At 36.6% G+C, this 21,916-nt stretch overlaps 1 protein-coding gene across 3 annotated transcripts in view; it reads right to left on the bottom strand.

Moving 5' to 3' along the window:
- LOC132563716 (probable JmjC domain-containing histone demethylation protein 2C) overlaps positions 1-19,334 on the bottom strand; it is a 60,420-nt gene extending 41,086 nt beyond the window's left edge. For 2 of the 3 annotated variants that reach the window (XM_060228468.1, XM_060228469.1), the window contains exons 1-2: positions 19,200-19,334; positions 2,522-2,690 (exon numbers count right to left, since the gene is read on the bottom strand). The gene's annotated coding sequence lies outside the window, so the exon portion shown is untranslated. Of the gene's footprint in view, positions 1-2,521; positions 2,691-3,837; positions 3,897-19,199 lie in introns of those variants that run through there. The other variant, XM_060228470.1, reaches the window with a different exon arrangement.
- Between the last annotated feature and the right edge of the window lie 2,582 nt (positions 19,335-21,916).

Genomic DNA, 21,916 nt, shown 5'->3' with positions numbered 1-21,916 from the left:
AAAAGGTCTGTACTTGCACTTCTCCATAATCGAGTGAACCTGATCTGATCTGTTTGTTGTGTATTTTTGTCTGTACCCGATCTGATACAGTTTGGTATGATGTCATAATGTGTATCTTAGTTGTATACACATTAAAGAACTTCTACATCTTAACAAGCTTGTTTATTTTTTAGTGATAAAAGATAAAAGTTAAGCAGCTTTTATTTTTTATTTCTCTTTTCTTTCCAGAGAAACCCAACCAGACATGCCAGGTTAAGATGACTAACATATGGTTCTGAAAATACACATGCCTCTACTAGAATGTAAATTTTCTATGGCCTAAGAAACCATACAGTACATTGGCCACATGTACGATCACATGATCACACAGCCTTCATCTCTTATCTTATTTGTACAAGCTCTTCTAGGGGCACATAAACTTGTGGTAAAGTAGGATCAAGTATTTGGCCTATTTTCAATATTGTTATCAGTTTCTATAAGTTAATATAGATATATTGTATAGTTGTGTGTACTTCATGACAGACACATAAATATATATATAACCAGATCAGGGTGTATCATGTCTGATGGCCTCTAATTATTGCACAACACACACCAGTATGTAAATCACACCTATTAACATGATTGTATTTAAATCAGGCTAGATTTCCTTACAATTTATAATTAGATTCCCATTGATACATGACAAAGATCCATCAGACGATATGAAGAATTACTCTGTAATGAACAATGAAGTAAGCACTTAGTTCATTTAAATTTATTAGGATTAGGATCAACTGTATATCTTTTAAATACAATTAAATCCCACAAATGATCTTAAGGATTTTAATTTATTCATTCTGTCTGACATGTAGAGAAGAACATTACAAAAATAGCCTGAATAGATTTTATAAACAATAAATTAGCACAGAAGAACAATTCATCCATTTTTTTGTCACAACAGCATGACAATATCCACACCTGCCAGGGCACAATGGAGCAGGCTGTGCTAATCAAGCCTTTGTTTGACTGTGACTGAACAGCAGCAGGTCAACACCAATGTATAGTTCACCTGTCACCATAGCCCAAGTCTGCAGTACTGGACTTGAGTATAATTACCCACTGACATAAGTATTCATGTTATTGCTCTGTCCTGATGATAAACATTAAATGATATTGGAATGAAATAGATATGATGTCAGACTTATGCCACAAGATCACTGCAAAGTTACAGACCTTTGGAGGAAAATATTTACACAGACATTGCCCCCGTGGAATTGAAAAGGACAACTGTGAAATGTTCCTCCATTTTGTTGACTAAGCAAGTCAACATCACAGACTGGCAGTGTAGAATCACAGCCTAGCTGAACAGGAACATGAAACCCCCTGTAGTACATCAGGCTACTGATCTAGCACATTGTCAGATGTCAAAACCGCCCCATTAAAATGTCAAGCTGTGATATAACTGTTTTGCGTGATGCGAATCTCCTGTGCATACAATTAACCCATGGATTCTCACCATCCCTAGACAAAGGACTGCCTTGATTGAAAATAAATTATTCCTCAAAAACAATAAAAATTTAATGGCTCCATTCGTAATTGATAGCGAGTTGAATGTGTAGTCAATACAAATACATTACTCACAGATGGGTGATCAAATCTTCCAGGGCCTGGTACAAGGTAATACTGTTATTAGTATAAATAACGGAGAGACGACCAAACACCAGGAAGGCGAACTATTATATAACAGCTAATACAGAGGGTGAATTATTTCATCTTTAGTAAGACTGACCTTCAATATGTCAAAAAAAATTTATAGAATGTTTAAGATTTGAAAAGAAAGCACTTGATAGAAAGAAGTGAAATGAATTGTGGTATGAGATGAGCAGACTGTACAAGTCTCCCAGCCAGCATGGCCCTATACACAAACAAAGCATGCCACACGGCCATATTGGATAGTGTAACCTTTTCACTCAAAAAGTAAATGTAGAAGCTTAACACAGTTTACTATTCTGATTTTTTATCTTTCTTTTATTCATGTGATTTAACACAAATCATTGATAACGCTGATTATTGCTGACTTTTATCAACTTTCCTTGTCTATGAAAATTTTCAGTTATTTATAGGAGTGGGGTGGTAGCATGCCCCTGTACGCTCTTACCTACCACATAACATATCTAGCCTGACACATATTTAGACTGTACAAGTGAAATCCTCAGACATTTCAATAATGAATGACCTACAAGTCTAACTAAGGTGAAAACCCACCCAGACAAAGAAATGGTGATATCGACCAAAGTCTACCAAGCCGGCTTTGTTCAACAATTTCCGATTAAACATTCATGATCCATTGATTGTAACAGTGTAATGGGGAGAAAAAACACTCACAAGGTTTCATCAAATATGTACTAGGTTAATTTGATATCAAGATTTCTCACAGGCTAAACATGTGGTTACGTGATCTGGCAAACATGACCTAAATTTTGTATAGAAGACCAACATACATTTTATGTGTGAATACAAAAGAAATAAAATTTCTTACCTTTTTCTGAATCTGGTGTGGTAGTATTATTTCCACAAAGAATTCCTTGTTGACTTTGTGAAGAATTTGATGGTGTAAGTAGTCGTGTTTTACTTGTTCGAGCAGGAGTCTTAGTTGTAGAATTGCCTGGTTGTTCAGTTGATTTGGGTGTACTCCGTGGAAATGTATTCTGTAAAGCACAAATTTAAGTCTTAAAATCTGGTTATTCACATACTGATTGATCTCCAAGATTCACAATTAACAGATCATAGTAAATGTAGTCCAGTGAATATGGCGGAGAGCTATTAGAGATTCACAACACAACAGCAGCCAGTCTGGAGTAAAACACATGTACTTCTGGCCTCCAGGTCACCACACTAGTACTATACACTGGGTGTGACTGGTATGGTAAGCCACACTTTGGTGGTGGTGGTAGGGTGAGTGTATGACCTATCTACTCTGGCCCTGGGCGGCTTGGTTGAGTCAACAGATTGTAAGCCCTCCTGCTGTAAATGTGACCTTCACAGTGAGGTTTGGCGGGCTATAACACCTAGGCCTCTCACACTGTGTAACTGCACCACCAACTGCCAGAGTTACAGCTGAGCTGGCCAGTCAAGTGGCCGTATACACAGCTGTGGACCAGGAGTTGCAGAGTACAAGATACTTTCCTGTTATAATTGAACTATTTACCTGTGTAACTGTACATGTATACATACAAGTCAGCTATTTGGCACTGGGCCAGAATTACACACAATATCAATCATCTCTGGCAGTAGCACAGACATAGAAGGCTAAAAACAGGCATTTATACAGACAGATAGCAGGAAGGCTGGGAAAAGGAGAGCCAAAACTTCTCTATAGATTAGGAAGCAGTTATTACTGTGATGAATGACACAGTCCCCAGTACAGTCATCAATGGCTCATACACATTAATAATGATATAGGCAGATGGTGATAGTGAAATAACAATCATATACACAGAATGACACACAGTTATGAAGACGGCAGTAAAAAAGATATTGATTAATCAAAAACTGATTTTAGAAATGCAGAAGGAAAATAAACATATATACAACTGGATAAAAATATTTAGGCCCTATTACCTTTGGTGTACGTCATACCTCTAGTTGTCTATCAGGTCCAAACAAGTTAAATAAGTTAACTTAATTTTTTTTAATCCACACAAATTTTGTATATGCATTAAACTGTTGTATATATAGTAATGCCATTCACCATTAAGTAATCCATAGATGATAAAATGGAATGCGGGTCTGGTGGCCACAATGGCTACCAAAAACTGTAGCTTTTCTGTTTGTGACCTAATTTCTCACACCTACCTTAACAAGGAGTGTACTGTATATCTCCCAAAGTTTATCAACACACTTATTACTTCTGAAGTTTACTAGTACAAGTCCCTGGAGTCGATTCCAGTAAAGGATTAAACAATTCTTATAGTTTCACCATGTAGCTGTAGTGTGTGGAGGTACACTACACTATGGAAAGTGTGAAAAGGAATGGCCGCCAATACAGACCCCCAGTTCTCTGAACAGCTTGCCTGTAATCTCTGGCATTCAGCGCTCCAGAGGTTTTATCATGCTAATGTTGCCTGCCTAGAGCAAGTTTTACAAACAGCCCAAGTCAACAATTACTCTGTTGATTATCACGGTCAGGGGGCGTCTTGCAATACTCTACTGATTACCACTAACAGGGGTTGTCTCACAAGGTACATTTGACTTTCCTGATCTGTAGTGTATTTATTATATATCACATACCCCTGGTATTGATAATCCTTCTTGAGTCCTCATCCATGTATTAACAAGTCCAGTCAAATTTCCTTGTATTGTTCAATAGTGGTATTTGAAAATGAGAAAGCTTTTGAAAGGACAAATTAAATAAAGCTAATATGAATGGATAACAGCTTTTTATACTGATATGTGCTTTTATCCCCCAGGCCACAGACCTAAGTCCATGCTGAGGCCTTTTCCTACCAATGGACAAGAATAAACAAGGTCAAGGTCAATCACCATGCTATTAACTATACTCCAACTGAAATCCTCACAATCAAGTAGCTGAGAATCAATAACCCTTGGCTATGTTTGTCATATTTAATGTTATGTATTGGACGGTACTAGGCAAGCACCTCACCTCTTTACAAGTTTTCTTGTGGAGGTAAAATGCTGTCATTGTTGGAAATTGATTAAGTTTGATGGAGATATGCATGTTGTCTGACCCTACCCTATCAGTCTGAAGTAGAAACAAGGTTAAGAATCTGACCCTACCATATCGGTTTGAAGTAGAAACAAGGTTAAGAATCTCTACGGAGTTTGTATCAATCCTGATAGTAACAACAGGCCATGAATTGATCAATACTGCGTCTGCCTCTTTTCCTATATAGTTGTATTATTCATCTGTGAAAAAGAGCGAAATAATGGCACAGCAATCTCAGTGCTATATTTACAATGATGGTTGATCGATCAGATCCCTGAAGTCAGGCTATCTACAACGACTCGTGGGTAATACTGTCCATCAGCCCCAGATCCCTGAAGTCAGGCTATCTACAACAACTCGTGGGTAATACTGTCGATCAGCCCCAGATCCCTGAAGTCAGGCTATCTACAACAACTCGTGGGTAATACTGTCGATCAGCCCCAGATCCCTGAAGTCAGGCTATCTACAACAACTCGTGGGTAATACTGTCGATCAGCCCCAGATCCCTGAAGTCAGGCTATCTACAACAACTCATGGGTAATACTCTAATGGCTACAGTATTATAACAACTGTCACTTCTACTTTGTGTGTCGATAGTAGCTCTACTACTCTGACTATCATCTAACAGATTCCACTCTGATTAATACACTCATGTTTGGCTTGATTACTTTTTGAACGATGCAGTCTTTTACAGCATTCTTTACACGATGAGTAAGGATGGATTTTCTGCTAGCACTCTTTTGTCATGATTAAATGTGCAGGTGACAATGTATGCAAATTGCATGTGATTATATACACCAACCAACATAATTAGCACTACACGACCAGGCGCTAAAAACTATATAAAATTGTCTCTTCCAAGCTGACCTTCATTGTTAAACACAACAAAAGGTGTACCTCTCACAGACTGACAGGACAAATAACTAGTACAATCTAGCAGCACACAACATCAATATCACCTCTGTTTTTATGCAAAAGATTGCAACTCATGATCAACTCATGGAAATTGAATTCTGAAAGATGGCTTTGAAAGCAACAGAAAAATATATTTCTATACTAACTCTGACACAAATCAATTTGCATTTCAAACAAGTTATATATCATGCAAACAAGCAATATACAATGTATCATGTACTTTACCTTAAGTTAATTTTTCATCTAATTCTTCACACAAAATTAACCATGAGATAAATCATACAACCAGGTGATAAACCCTACAACCATGTGATAAACCCTACAACCATGTGATAAACCCTACAACCATGTGATAAACCCTACAACCATGTGATAAACCCTACAACCATGTGATAAACCCTACAACCATGTGATAAACCCTACAACCATGTGATAAACCCTACAACCATGTGATAAACCATATAACCATGTGATAAACCATACAACCATGTGATAAACCATACAACCATGTGATAAACCCTACAACCATGTGATAAACCATACAACCATGTGATAAACCCTACAACCATGTGATAAACCATACAACCATGTGATAAACCATACAACCATGTGATAAACCCTACAACCATGTGATAAACCATACAACCATGTGATAAACCCTACAACCATGTGATAAACCATACAACCATGTGATAAACCATATAACCATGTGATAAACCATGTGATAAACCATATAACCATGTGATAAACCATACAACCATGTTATAAACCATACAACCATGTGATAAACCATATAACCATGTGATAAACCATATAACCGTGTGATAAACCATATAACCATGTGATAAACCATGTGATAAACCATATAACCATGTGATAAACCATACAACCATGTTATAAACCATACAACCATGTGATAAACCATATAACCATGTGATAAACCATATAACCATGTGATAAACCATGTGATAAAAAACAACCATGTGATAAACCATACAACCATGTGATAAACCATGTGACAAACCATACAACCATGTGATAAACCATACAACCATATGATAAACTCTAAACATTTTTTTTAAAATCCAGCTGGCTGTCTGCTCTTTCATTTTAAATGCAATACTTCCATCTAGTAGTGTTTTTCCTGTCAATACACAATACAGAATCTCTTGACAATACACTGTCACCAGAAATGGAAATTTGTCCAAAGTATGCTGATTATACAGCTGAGCTCAGCTAGCAATTCTATTGACCTTCACCTTTTGAGTTTGGCTTGTTAAGGCGACTGACTTCCCAAGAGACATCATTATAATTTTCTTGCTTTACAAGCCTGCTGGTGATTTAGATCTTCTGACTCACAAGCTAAAATATTGTTTCCTGATTAATACAAATGGTGTTTGGAAATGAATGAAAAATAAATTGACAGTGTGCATGAGCTAGTTAAATACACTGATGGCAAGACAGAGTTTTTCCTCGTTGGTTTCATGACTTTTTTTTTTATTTATTTCCATTAGTAATTGATTTGCTGACTAAGTAACAAAATGGAATTACAGCACCAGATGATGACATTGTGGGTTTCGTTCTATAATCAATACTCAATGCTTTCTTCCCTTCCAGCAAATACATCATAAGATACTACCACAACCAACCAATGTACTTCAAAACAATCATCTCAAAGGATTGTTTTTTTTCTTCTACTGGCCATGCTAACATGGAGAAGATTAACCAAGAAATGAGCCAATAACCTGCAAGCATCTATGTCCTACAAAACCAAGCCTTTTTTGTCATTGCATTGTACCATACTTGACCAAGTGTACTAGATTGTTTGTTTTTGTAGAAAAGGATGCCCTAGTTGACTGTATATAGGACAAGCCACAGATGACCCTACAAGGCCCTGAGGTTATTTGTCAGTCTATCTAATACTGGTGTGATAAAGCCTTAGTTAACATCTCCACAGGCACTGTCTATAGGACCACTAGTCAGGATACATGTCAGGAAATTTAAAAGTATTCAAATTCAAAAAAAAAAAAAATTAACAGGAAATATATCTGATACAGCTCTGTGAAGTACATCTTGCTTAGTCAGAGCATCCGGGCAGACTGGTAAGGACTGAGATATAAAGAGGAAGATGATACTATTGAACATACCATATCTATATTGACTATCAGCCTAATCTAATGCAATTCAGTTCAATCTAATACAAGGTTGTAATTCTCTTGTCAACAATTAAATGGCAACAAACAAGAGATGATCTTCTGCACTACCAGTCACCCTCATTAAAACAAATCCTCTCACAACACTTGGACTTGGCTCCCAGTGTTCCCAACAGACAGGTCTACCACATATGGTGTAATACTGAGCAGCCTTTCTCCACTAGAGTACTACACCACATGTGTACCAGAACAGGTTTGGCCTGCTTCCCAGACAGGATTTGTATTGTTGTGAGGGTTCCCAGTCATAGTGTACCTGTATCATGATGGTATTCCTTTCTGTCTGGTTGGAAAGACACAGCTATCTATGGTTACTCTCTGGATGGAAAGACAGAGTAAAATACCTATGGGCAGTTTGGACAGTTATCATTATCTAAGATAACCATCTAGACTCAGTTTCCTATGGTTACCGTATGGATGGACAGTTACCTTTACTTATGGCAACCATCTAAACAGTTGGACAGTTACTATTTCTTATGATAACCATCTCTCCAGGCAATTACCTATGGTAACCATCTAGACAGACTTTTACTTACTGTCTGGTTGGACAGTTACCATTACCTATGGTAACCATCTCGACAGGCAGTTACCTATGGTAACCAGCTAGACAGACTGTTACCAATGGTTAATGTCTGATTAGACTTTCAAGGCAATAAACACATTCTTTCACTGCCAATGCAATTTTAGTTCTAATTTCAATTCAAAATTGATATTCCACCCTCTAACTTAGAAGTGTGAAATGTGGTCTATTAATGAATGCCAAAACTTTGCCCCTTATTTTGGACAAGATCCAGGAAAACAGCTCTGATACAGATGTAGAGTTGTGCATCTCTAAGTCAGAAGAAGGAGTATGTCAAGTGTATTTTGCAGAAGACAGTATTACCAGCCTTGTAGTACAACAACACATGCCAGCAATCTATGGTAAAGGGAGTCAGAAACATGTTTTCCAAACATATCATGTTCTGTGCCTTTTAACTGTCATCATAAGATCTATGGTAGTATGTTACACTGAAGAACATAACATCACATAAAACTGAAAATGATTAATAATACTCTTTATCCCTCTAAAATTTCCACACAACATTGGACAGGACCAGTCCACACATTACACATGTCACTCAAATTACAACCCCATCAGATAACAGTTTTCCTTTACAGCCTAAATACTGGATACTTGTCAGAAAAGACTTCTTTTTCTAAACAGTTGCTAGGGAACCAAAGTTTAGTGGAAGTGGCAGCATCTAAAGAGTGGACACAGGTCACAAGAGAGAAACTTCAGAAGCACCAGTACAGAACTGTGTAATTATTACAATCTCTGGAGCACCAGTACAGAACTGTGTAATTATTACAATCTCTAGAGCACCTGTACAGACCTGTGTAATTATTACAATCTCTGGAGCACCAGTACAGAACTGTGTAATTATCACAATCTCAGTACAGACCTGTGTAATTATCACAATCTCTAGAGCACCTGTACAGACCTGTGTAATTATCACAATCTCTAGAGCACCTGTACAGACCTGTGTAATTATCACCATCTCTAGAGCACATGTACAGACCTGTGTAATTATCAAAAAATGAGTAACAATATTTCATGTTATTGTCATTAGAACTATTACGACATGTCAAAGCACTGAAATTAATGACATTTCGGACTTAAGGTTTATAGTAAAGGACAAGGCAAAGTGTTAATGTACAAAGAGTTTTAGTAGTAGCATTATACTAGATGTCATAAAAGACTAGTTGTAATGTTAAATTCTACAATGATAGTTGGCCTGTTTTGATTAAAACCCAACAGTACAATCAGTTCTCTTTTCAACCTGATGCTTCTGTTCAATACTTTTATTTAAAAAAAAAAGAGATTGATCTTCATGCCATTAGTAAGAGTTGGTATTGAACGTTGTCCGATTTTCTGCTATCTTTGGTGATGTAATTGTATTTCCATGGATGACTATAAAAGCTAATGGAATAAGCAAAACCCTAGTCGTTGTGTTTCATAAAACCTCTCAGTCAGAGAGCTAGGAAAAGTGCAGTGGGTTGGTTTATGTCACAGGTTGACGGTCTTACAGCCAACAAAGAGGCTTTGTCAGGGAAAGAAAATCCTTTCAGTATTGATAGGATTCAAGGAAGACAAGGGGTAGTCATGAATCAATATTGATCCTGATCCACATCAGTAACATTGTAAAGAAAGATTCAACTCAAACTGAAGATTTGGATCCATAAGGAATCCGACAGACATATCTATTTCTATTAGAATTTTACATCCTAATTATCAGAGTCAGTTTGCATTTTACCACTGTTCACCACTTATTAGGATGCACATATGCAAAAAGCACAAGCAACATTAGGTTAAATTACAAGCTGTAAGCAGAATATTTTCAGATTATCATAAATTTTAAAAAGTAGGTAGGATTTTTTATCAAAGCAAGCAATGCTATCACTACATTATTGTAATACCTGCCTTGTATCCATGTCCTTCACTTACTGAGTAATAAACAAACTTAAATATTTAATCCTTGTCATTATATCAAGAGATTGATTTATGAAAAGATAAATATATACTGTCATCCCTAACTTCTTCAAATGGACATGGCATTCTATATCCTGTCATCACCAATGCTTTACATGGACCTAGCATTCTATATCCTGTTATAACCAATGCTTTACATAGACCTAGCAATCTATATCCTGTCATCACCAATGTTTTACATGACCTAGCATTCTATATCCTGTCATCAATAATGCTTTACATGGACCTAGCATTCTATATCCTGTTATAACCAATGCTTTACATAGACCTAGCAATCTATATCCTGTTATCACCAATGCTTTACATGGACCTAGCATTCTTTATCCTGTCATCACCAATGCTTTACATGGACCTGGCATTCTATATCCTGTCATTACCAATGCTTTACATGGACCTGGCATTCTATATCCTGTCATCACCAATGCTTTACATGGACCTGGCATTCTATATCCGTCATCACCAATGCTTTACATGGACCTAGCATTCTATATCCTGTTATCACCAATGCTTAACATGGACCTAGCATTCTATATCCTGTCATCACCAATGCTTTACATGGACCTGGCATTCTATATCCTGTCATTACCAATGCTTTACATGGACCTGGCATTCTATATCCTGTCATCACCAATGCTTTACATGGACCTGGCATTCTATATCCGTCATCACCAATGCTTTACATGGACCTGGCATTCTATATCCTGTCATTACCAATGCTTTACATGGACCTGGCATTCTATATCCTGTCATCACCAATGCTTTACATGGACCTGGCATTCTATATCCGTCATCACCAATGCTTTACATGGACCTGGCATTCTATATCCTGTCATCACCAATGTTTTACATGACCTGGCATTCTATATCCTGTCATCACCAATGCTTTACATGGACCTGGCATTCTATATCCTGTCATCAATAATGCTTTACATGGACCTAGCATTCTATATCCTGTCATCACCAATGCTTTACATGGACCTAGCATTCTATGAACCTGGCAAACAATCCTCACTGAACATCATAACCATGCAGTAACAAAGTAATGGGGAAAAATGGATAGTATATAAAAATTTCATATTGTAATTTGACTATAAACTACTGTAAATACTGGAAACCAGGAACTTTTAGCCAATGTTATTTCTGCTGGTGTATCATTGCACAAGAATTCATCTCATTTTCATTTCAATTCAATTATATAACAGGGTTAAGTAAGTGTTTAAAATTTTCACTCCATCTTGAATTTACCTTCCTTGTTCTTAGACAAATTGTCAAAAATTAAACAAGGGTAACAATTTCCTGATATACAGTATCTGATGTAGGAGTTCCTGAAGGTGTTGACTTGCTGGAATACTCCAGGAGTTTAATCCTGTTGGTAGAATCAACTTTTGGGTACATACTTTCCACTGTAGTACTGACAAGGTAAAAGCTGCACTAATGCAGTCAAGCCTAATGGTTTCTAGATATAAGTCTGATGTTCTTTACATCAGCTCTAGCTTCCTCTCAGTTCACTGAATGCCCCTACTAATTGGATTCCTCTGACCGAGTGCCCAAGGTATTTCTCTAAATGTTATTGATGCTCTAAGGTAACAAAAGGCAATGACATGAGTGGGCCAAACAGACACGTGACCAACAGGTCTAATGGCAATAACCATAAAAAATCTTCTAAAGCAGACAGTGTGTGTCCTAAAAAAAGCAGGGCCAATACAAAGCTTATTTACTCTTTCTATACTCAATTCAAATTTCACGGTTGCTACTGGAAGTAACTTCCGCGTTGGTCTTTGCCCTTGATGCTTTTCCAAGCACATTGCTGTTAGTGCTCGATTCGATAAAAGATGATTTACAACGATGTGGTGTTTATGATATTGATATGTCGACATTTATTTGCAGCAATCTACCGTTTGAAATGGGTTGAAGTGTGTGTATTGAATATTTACATGGAAATACAAGGTAATTGTTGGTAAAATGACTGTTTATCCTGTCACTCATGTGTAACTTATCACTTATTTGTAACCTTGTTTCATTTTCCTGTGTGAACAAATTATACATATTTATATTTTAATATGACAATAAAGTGTACTCAATTTTATATTTTAAAATCTTATAGTAGTTTTATTTGGTTTTTCTCATCATCAATTTCTCAGAAATTGAAAAGTAGAATCAATGTCCATCATTTTGTTGTCAGTGTAAGCGAACCACATAAATCAGGCAATTTCCAAGTTTTCTATCATTTTAACAATGACTAACTATGCTTATAACACATGAATTTAACTGTCATTTTTCTACGTTTGATTGTTACTATTAGTAAACATTTTGTCAGCCAATTCCCATATCAGCTATGCCTAACAGGAAATTTATGGAAGTAAACAGATTCAGGGTAACTTGGCAACAAGCTGTATGAATTTGATCTTAAAACTTGACCATATGTACTGGTATCCATGGATTTTGACCAGCTACAACAACAGTAAAGTATCTAGTTGAAAGTACTATGTCCTGTTTTTACCAAGGGCATCCACTACTATGTAACAAGTAGCCTATTCATCCTGAAGCAGACAAGGAATTTCCTATGTCTATCTATTCTTAGGGCAGGTGGAAAAGATAGGATGCAGGGTGATAAGTAGGTCACACGAGCCAGCTGAACAGGTCAGTCAGCAGACTCTAGGGATCTTGTGGAATTTTTACTGTGTACTGTTCATTGTCAGTCTTATCTGGGCTTGATAAACCCTGATCCCTATTGTTAACAAGGATGAGGCTTAGCTAGCCATGTGACAGAGTTCACCAAGGTCTAACACTGATGGCAGTCACATACACCTTCACCAAGTCTGAAGATCTTCCAAAACCCAAGTCAACTAGAATGACAAGGAAACCATATACAGCAAAAATATCCATGATATTGTAAAATGGCACAATATTTCTATATTTGTTTTATTGTCCTGAATTGTTAAAAGGCAAACTTATGTTTCCGGACAATAAAGGCTTCTGATGACAAAGGAAACAATTCAGGACATTGAGTTTGGTAGTCCTTATACAACAACTTGGTATCTATCATGGGTTGAGGACACCATATCACAGTCTAACCACACCTCACATTGTTATGACACACAAGAACACACCACTCCACACCACACATTGCTATCTCCACACAAACCGGATTTCCAGTGACCTTCAAACCAACTTGTACCTAGCAGCAGAGTGCTTCCTTTGTTCTGTCAATCACAGGTAAATCTATACAGGCAGGGTGTTTTGTCAACAGGCCTAAAGGTACCTGACATTTTACATACAAACAATAACAATGTACAACATCAAATGCTTTATTCCTTTAGATAAGTAGTGATATTCAGCATGAGACTTTAAATGTCACAGAAAGGATATCATCGCCATTACACAGTACAACTGTACACAAACCAGTGTCAACCTAGCCGCACAGGTAATTTACTGAGGAGTTTTAATGTCTCAAATGTTTCAGTTGTCAACAAAAGTAACTGCCTTTCTCTTATTGAGACCGAAGCAAAACACATAAACAAACTTATGTATACCAATAGCCATGAAAACAGTAAGTCATACTTTCCCTGCCCTGTGGGAAAGACTTTCCTGCACACCTCTGACAGTTTTTATGACAGACAATAATGAATAACAGAATGATTAATGTGCTGGCAAGCAATTGCTTCAAGCTTGATATAAGTGAACTATTTTTGTAGCTCTGCTCCTCAATGCTTGGCAGATAAAGGCATTAATTCAACACAGCCAGTTGAAAGCTGACAGACAGTGTTTTGAGAGGAGCTGAGCCTATATACCAATGTAGATGAGGTAATGTATGATGTGGGTGACCTTCACATTACTGTTCTGACAGGATGAGTCATGCCTAGCCTTTCAGGTTAGGTGTATACTGCTACACCAGCCATGTAGAATTTACAAAAACTGTGTCAGTGATCTACACAAAGAGATAGGACTCACTACCATCTGATAAGACCCACGATTATCACATTACCAGTCGATCTGCATAATATGTAAAATTTGAGAGGTGTACAATTAGTCTGCTTGTGGTTCAGACCTCCAACAAAAATTTACCACTGTCATTTACAAGCTGGTACAAACATGCTTTCAAACTTTTTATCTTTTTAGAAAATAGCTCCCACAATCAAATAAGCTGTCCATGAAAGTCATGCCTAGTTGTATTTTCCCATAGACTAATTATATATATTTTGACAAGATCAGGTGTTCTGAATCATAAATCATGTTAGAGGCATTCAGTTCAGATCCTATATGTACAAGTTTATGGCTGTGTATCAACTCTTGAAGTATTACTGGGTATTAACATTACCAAGCTCCACTTCCATGAGTTCACCAAATTGCATTAAGTCAACATGAACAGAATTGCAGAATATGTACAACAGAAAAAAGGAACATTAATAAGATAAACCTAAAATACGAACTCCCAACCTAGTGATAAATATTTGTCTCAGTTTATATTCTGGTTGATTGATTAGTTTATTAGCCTGACCTGTCCTGTAGGAAAAGAAAGCTTCCTTCACAAAGCAGCAGCATAAATTATCTTTTGAAAACAAGATAGAAATGAAGTGGACTTGTGGAAACATCCACCATGTTTTTTATTTTTCATCCTCACATGAAACTGTTCATTTTTGCCCAAGTTTAATTGACCTACCTTTTGTGAAAATATTTCAGCTTTAGCAGCACACTTAATTCTACCTTTTAATTTCAACCTGATAGACAAAACCTATTTCTGGTGTAATTAAGGCAAAATACTTCTGGCTATCCAAAGGTCTACTACTGACCTTCCTTGAAAGCGGTTGTCCATGTCATGACCATCAGGACAAGGATACGTGTCATCATAAATCAGCCTATAAATGTTGTGCTCTTTTTATGTGTCATAATGCGACTGATTGGACCTATATCTCTATACTCTGCGGTTTGTATGCTATATACCAGGCAGGGTCACTAATAACTCGGATGACACTGCTTTATTCACACTTGATTTACCTAATTCTGACCCTAATACTGTTACTATACACTGTCTATATATATCCTATCAATACAGTCATATTCCAATACAGACATTTTCAAGTATTATTTTAGCAGAGATACAGGTTAGCCACTAATCACTATAACATTGTCCCTGTGAACATTATTTTCAATACACATTCTGATGGGTAAGCTTACACAAGATTCAATGTACACTCTAAACCATCACTCCACTACCCATTACAGATCAGCCAATATATTCTATAAAACAGGTCGTCCAACTCATTACAGATCAGCCAATACATTCTATAACACAGCTCCACCACCCATTACAGATCATCCAATATATTCTATATCACCCCTCCAACTCCCAGTACAGATTAGCCAATATATTCTATATCATCACTGTAGACCAGATTGTTATGAAGCTATCTACATCATGACCATTCACTGTAGACCAGATTGTTATCTAGCTATCTACATCATGACCATTCACTGTAGACCAGATTGTTATCTAGCTATCTACATCATGACCATTCACTGTAGACCAGATTGTTATCTAGCTATCTACATCATGACCATTCACTGTAGACCAGATTGTTATCTAGCTATCTACATCATGACCATTCACTGTAGACCAGATTGTTATCTAGCTATCTACATCATGACCATTCACTGTAGACCAGATTGTTATCTAGCTATCTACATCATGACCATTCACTGTAGACCAGATTGTTATCTAGCTATCTACATCATGACCATTCACTGTAGACCAGATTGTTATCTAGCTATCTACATCATGACCATTCACTGTAGACCAGATTGTTATCTAGCTATCTACATCATGACCATTCACTGTAGACCAGATTGTTATCTGGTAGGGTCAGAACAGGTGGTATTGAGCAATGACTTGGCGTATCCTCACTGAGACCCTATTACAGATAGATAAAGTGCAGCCTTTACACTGATTCTGGGTGAATAGGTACATCTGTACCGATCACTATATCCATCTCTGCTGCTGTACATCCAATTTGGTTACAGAACCATCCCTTCTAGCATATTTCTTGGACAGTGTATTTAGGTCAAAGTTTCTTGGCAGTGGTTAATTTAGTGTAACAACACACCAAGGACTGATCTATGTGCATTGACATGAGTGAGTGATAGTCTTATGTAAGTCTACTTCTGGCTATGCTGTGATTACTGCCCATGTCAGGCTAGTAGCTCTCCAGGGGTCAACACCATTACTGTTACAAACACCCAACAGCTGCCTTGTTATGGTCCCAGGTCAAGGTCATGGTTTTTACCAGCTGCAGTGCAGTCTATCTAGTATGAGTTTAACACTTGATATATTGAGTAAATTTTGTTATAACAATGAAAATGAACATCATCACATACACATATCTGTGGGGGTAGGGGTGGGGGGAATGGTGTTGTTGTCACCTTGGTGATTGTGAAGTGTTTAAGAGAAAGGCAAATGGTATGATTTTATCTGCTGGTTTGTGATGCTATTGATTATGTTATAATACACCTGATGTTTATAAAGTTTTCATGTGATAAAGATATTGATATTCCTCAGTCATAAATATTTCACATATTCAATATTTAAGGGTAAAATGTATGCTCTACCACCTGACAGCTGATAAATTAACTAGTTATACAATAGACATCAGAGAATTCAGGTAAACAAAGCAAGTTGTTTTACACACTTCTGGATCAACATCCCATTACATATAGGGGGAACAATCTGGATCAACATCCCATTACATATAGGGGGAACAATCTGGATCAACATCCCATTACATATAGGGGGAACAATCTAGATAAGCATCCCATTATATATAGGGGGAACAATCTGGATCAACATCCCATTACATATAGGGGGAACAATCTGGATAAGCATCCCATTATATATAGGGGAACAATCTGGATAAGCATCCCATTATATATAGGGGGAACAATCTGGATCACCATCCCATTATATATAGGGGAACAATCTGGATAAGCATCCCATTATATATAGGGGGAACAATCTGGATCAACATCCCACTATATATAGGGGGAACCAGGGGAATCATATATAGGGGAACCAATCTGGATCAACACCCCATCATATATAGGGGGAACACAGGATCAACATCCCATTATATATAGGGGGACCAATCTGGATCAACACCCCATCATATATAGGGGGACCAATCTGGATCAACACCCCATCATATATAGGGGGAACACAGGATCAACATCCCATTATAGTAGAGAGTTCATACAGGGGGAACAATCTGGATCAACACCCTGTTATATATAGGGGGAACAATCTGGATCAACATCCAGCTGTAGCACAGTTCATAAAAGGGAGACAATAACATTTATATAGACAATAAAGAGAGGGAGTCATGAATACCTAATAGGAAAACATATAAACTCATATTGATTGATTCTGACCAACATCGACCTAAATCAAGATTTCACTAACATAAAGCAATAAACATGCTCATGTAAGAATTAGAGTTATTTGACAAAAAGCAAAGATAATATCTATATCAAATATCTGGCAAATCTTCAGGGGTAAATTGTTGGAACAGCAAAGAAAGGGGTAAATTGTAGGAACATTAAAGAATGGGGTAAATTGTTGGAACACCAAAGAGTTTGGTAAATTGTAAAGAACACCAAGAAGGAGGTTAATTGTAAAGAACATCAAAGTTGGAAGTTGCACAGAACACCTAAGGAATACAATGAACAACACCTATAGAAGAGATCAATGGTATGGACAAAATAGAGGGTCAATCTCGCCGCAAAACAGAAAGTATCAATTAGAAAATAAAAGTATATATCAGAAAAATCAGAAAATAAAGGTGTAGTGTATACAAACCTGCATTTCTTTATAGAAACTTTTTACCTTGATAGTAATTCTGTGTATTTTTCATCAACTAATCAGTAACATACTGTATTGATTTGGCTGCTGCTGTTTGTTATACATTAAATACAAGGAACCTACTTCAATACAGTCTACACAGATGGTATCAATACAGAGCCTAACACAGGGCATGTACAATCATCAAGCATGTGTGTGACCAGGACAAAGTACAACTAGTAGTGTATTGGAAGGTACTGAGGCACAAGGTAAACATGTTCAATACTAAGACACCAGGTATATAACTACGTAGGTGTATAAATAGACACCATGTGTGATCTCTTACAAACACCCTACTGCTACACAGCAGATAAATGATCTATAATACAATTATTAGGAAGTTTATCTAAAGCAAGTTGTACTTGGCTCTCATTTCTTTGTGAAATACTTGAAACAAAACATTCCTTGCCATTGAAAAGGATATCATTCATTTAGATTTATTCCTGTCAATATGAAAACAAAATTCAGTGTGATAACACTTTAGTGGTAAACATTAAGTGGATGTAATATATAATTAGACAAGAAATAATCACAGAAATCTAACAACAATATTTATCACTTTAAAGTGTTCATCAGTTCCCTATACTGAAAAGTAAGCAAGTGAAAGGTATTGAATAATTAGTACATTCAGTTTATGTTTCCATTTTCTGGGTGACCTGATTTCAGTCCAAGAGATTTTTCTGCCGAACATACATGAACAAATGAACTGAACAACAGCAGAATGACACTGTTTTTTTTTTTATATAGTTGAGTATGGAACATATGTAATGAACACGCCACCTTTCAATCTTCAAAAAAAGGACTTGGAAAAGAAGACCGATTTCACTTTTCATCATGTCACTCTCATCTAAGATATATATAATTTCAAGACATAAGATGATAGTACTTCCAAATCCAAAGTTCTACATTGTTAATCACAAGTAGGATAAGTATAGAAGTGAGACTTACCGATGTAGACTGGAGATCTTTATCCTTATTAGTTTGTCTTGTGCGTCTTGGTCCAATGCCCACTTCCACTCCACGTAATATAGAATCTACCACTGAAAATACACCACAACAGAATGTCAACGGTATCGTCAGTGAAATATATATTGTTGTATCAAATACTTCCACACACTAAATCACACTTAACAAGTCTCTACCCGATCCTAATTCCAGGCGTAACGACAAAACAAAAGTTGTTTACAATGGTTGAAATCTTCCTCAGCTGAATGTGAAATGCTCCAAAATGTCGGTGATATGAATCATGCTATATCGCAGGTGTAAGTCTGACCGGGCTAGACCACATCTAGGAGCTGACTTGCCACAGGCTGTGTGTTGGAGAGATGTAGTAGTACATACAACATGGCAGCCGATGTGATGTAGGTCATCTCACCAACAAATAATAATATACCAGCCTTTCTCTCTTACCCAGATAAACTCTATCTAGAACAATCAGTCCTGACCCTGTAACTCTAACATATCAACAACTGTCAAACACATCAATATTTCAACCAGAGAAAAACCTACTTACAGTTGTACAATCCCACTCTGTCATCTGATACATCTATATTAAATTGAAATCTGAAAAATCACACTACAAACCAAGTGTCCACACATACCACTCAAAGTGTTTGTTATAAAGAGGAATTTACGACTCCATTAAGATTGTTACATTAGATCTCACCATAAAACCCACCAAGTCTGGCACTTGTAAATCAACAGTTATTCCTGTGTATGGAGCTGAAGATAGAAGCCAGCTCTGCCACCAGGGTAAAGGTGATTGGGAGAGATGGCTGATGTGTCTGGTGGTACCAACACTAATGACCTGTGACATGGTCTACCATTACACCCCCTAGAGTGTGTCCAACACCATCAGTAAATCAATACTAACTTTGTAGTAGTCTTGCAACACATACACAATCCAACAATCAAGGTAAACCTACACAACTTTAAGAAATCAGGATTTGGGTATTCAAAGTCACATTAGTGTACTGTAGCATACACCATTAGGCTACAACAGAATCATCATTTAAACAACTTATGTCCAATAAGGAGGACAGAACAGAAATGTGCTATGCAAAGTACTCTTTTCTGTATAAATGTCAAAAGACAAAAAACTTTAATTACATTTCAACTGAAATTTGCAAATCCTTTTAAAAGCATGACATGAAAATCACACTGAACTATGGTCATAAACAAATGGTTAAACAATATATAACAGCCTCCATGTCAACAACTTATTATATTAGAATTAAAAATTATCATGACACCTAATACTTTGGTCAGTTTTTTTTAAAAAATTATACATTAATTACAAATAATGGATCTAAGCTTTATGTAATAATACTGATGTCAGTGAAGAGAAAATAAAAGGTAACACTGACCTATATCTAATATATAGGTACAGGGTAGTGTAAAAAGTATCTAAGTTTCTCATTTCTGGTGTCAATCAACTATATACAGCAATGAAATATTTGTACAAACCCCCTCAAATTCCCAAAAATAGACCCTACATCAACATTATAATTAAAGTGTTTTATGTGCTGCCTATACAACTACTATCTAGGTAAGGCTTTGGATTATATCATTTGATCAATCAAGAGCTGTCATATACAGGTGTGACAATGTCAATACAGACATTAACAAGGCCAAAGAACATGCATATCTGTGACAATCAATGTTTGATGCCTTTCTACCTAATATTCAGCAAATCAATATTAATTCACAAAGTCTATACTTTTCCATATATATATCACATTCAATAATCTAACAATGTACGTGAAAGATATCTACTTTTAACACAAAATGTCAATATTGATACTAACCAAACTTATTCCACAGCAATACTATAAGTGAAGACATAACATAAAGGAAAGCATAAGAAAAACATCAGGTATACACCAAAACATCAGGTGTACCATCAAAACATCAGGTGTACCATCAAAACACCAGGTTTATAGGAAAACATCAAGTGTACCATCAAAACATCAGGTGTACATCAAAACATCAGGTGTACTATCAAAACATCAGGTGTACCATCAAAACATCAGGTGTACATCAAAACATCAGGTGTACCATCAAAACATCAGGTATACACCAAAACATCAGGTGTACCATCAAAACATCAGGTGTACATCAAAACATCAGGTGTACCATCAAAACACCAGGTTTATAGGAAAACATCAGGTGAACATCAAAACATCAGGTATTCACCAAAACATCAGGTGTACCATCAAAGCATCAGGTGTACCATCAAAACACCAGGTTTATAGGAAAACATCAGGTAAACATCAAAACATCAGGTGTACAATCAAAACACCAGGTATACACCAAAACATCAGGTATACCATCAAAACACTAGGTATACACCAAAACATCAGGTGTACCATCAAAACACCAGGTTTATAGGAAAACATCAGGTGAACATCAAAACATCAGGTGTACCATCAAAACACCAGGTTTATAGGAAAACATCAGGTATACATCAAAACACCAAGTATGCACCAAAACATCAGGTATACATATAAACATCAGGTATTCACCAAAACATCAGGTATACATCAAAATATCCGGTGTACATCAAAACATCAGGTGTACCATCAAAACACCAGGTTTACACCAAAACATCAGGTATACATCAAAACATCAGGTGTACCATCAAAACATCAGGTATACATCAAAAC

This window comes from Ylistrum balloti, unplaced genomic scaffold (genome assembly GCF_031769215.1).
Source record: "Ylistrum balloti isolate Yb309-2 unplaced genomic scaffold, AGI_CSIRO_Ybal_v1 Utg371830, whole genome shotgun sequence".
Taxonomy (NCBI): domain Eukaryota; kingdom Metazoa; phylum Mollusca; class Bivalvia; order Pectinida; family Pectinidae; genus Ylistrum; species Ylistrum balloti.
The sequence above is the reverse complement of the archived record's forward strand: the minus strand, read 5'-3'. Positions and strand labels throughout refer to the sequence as shown.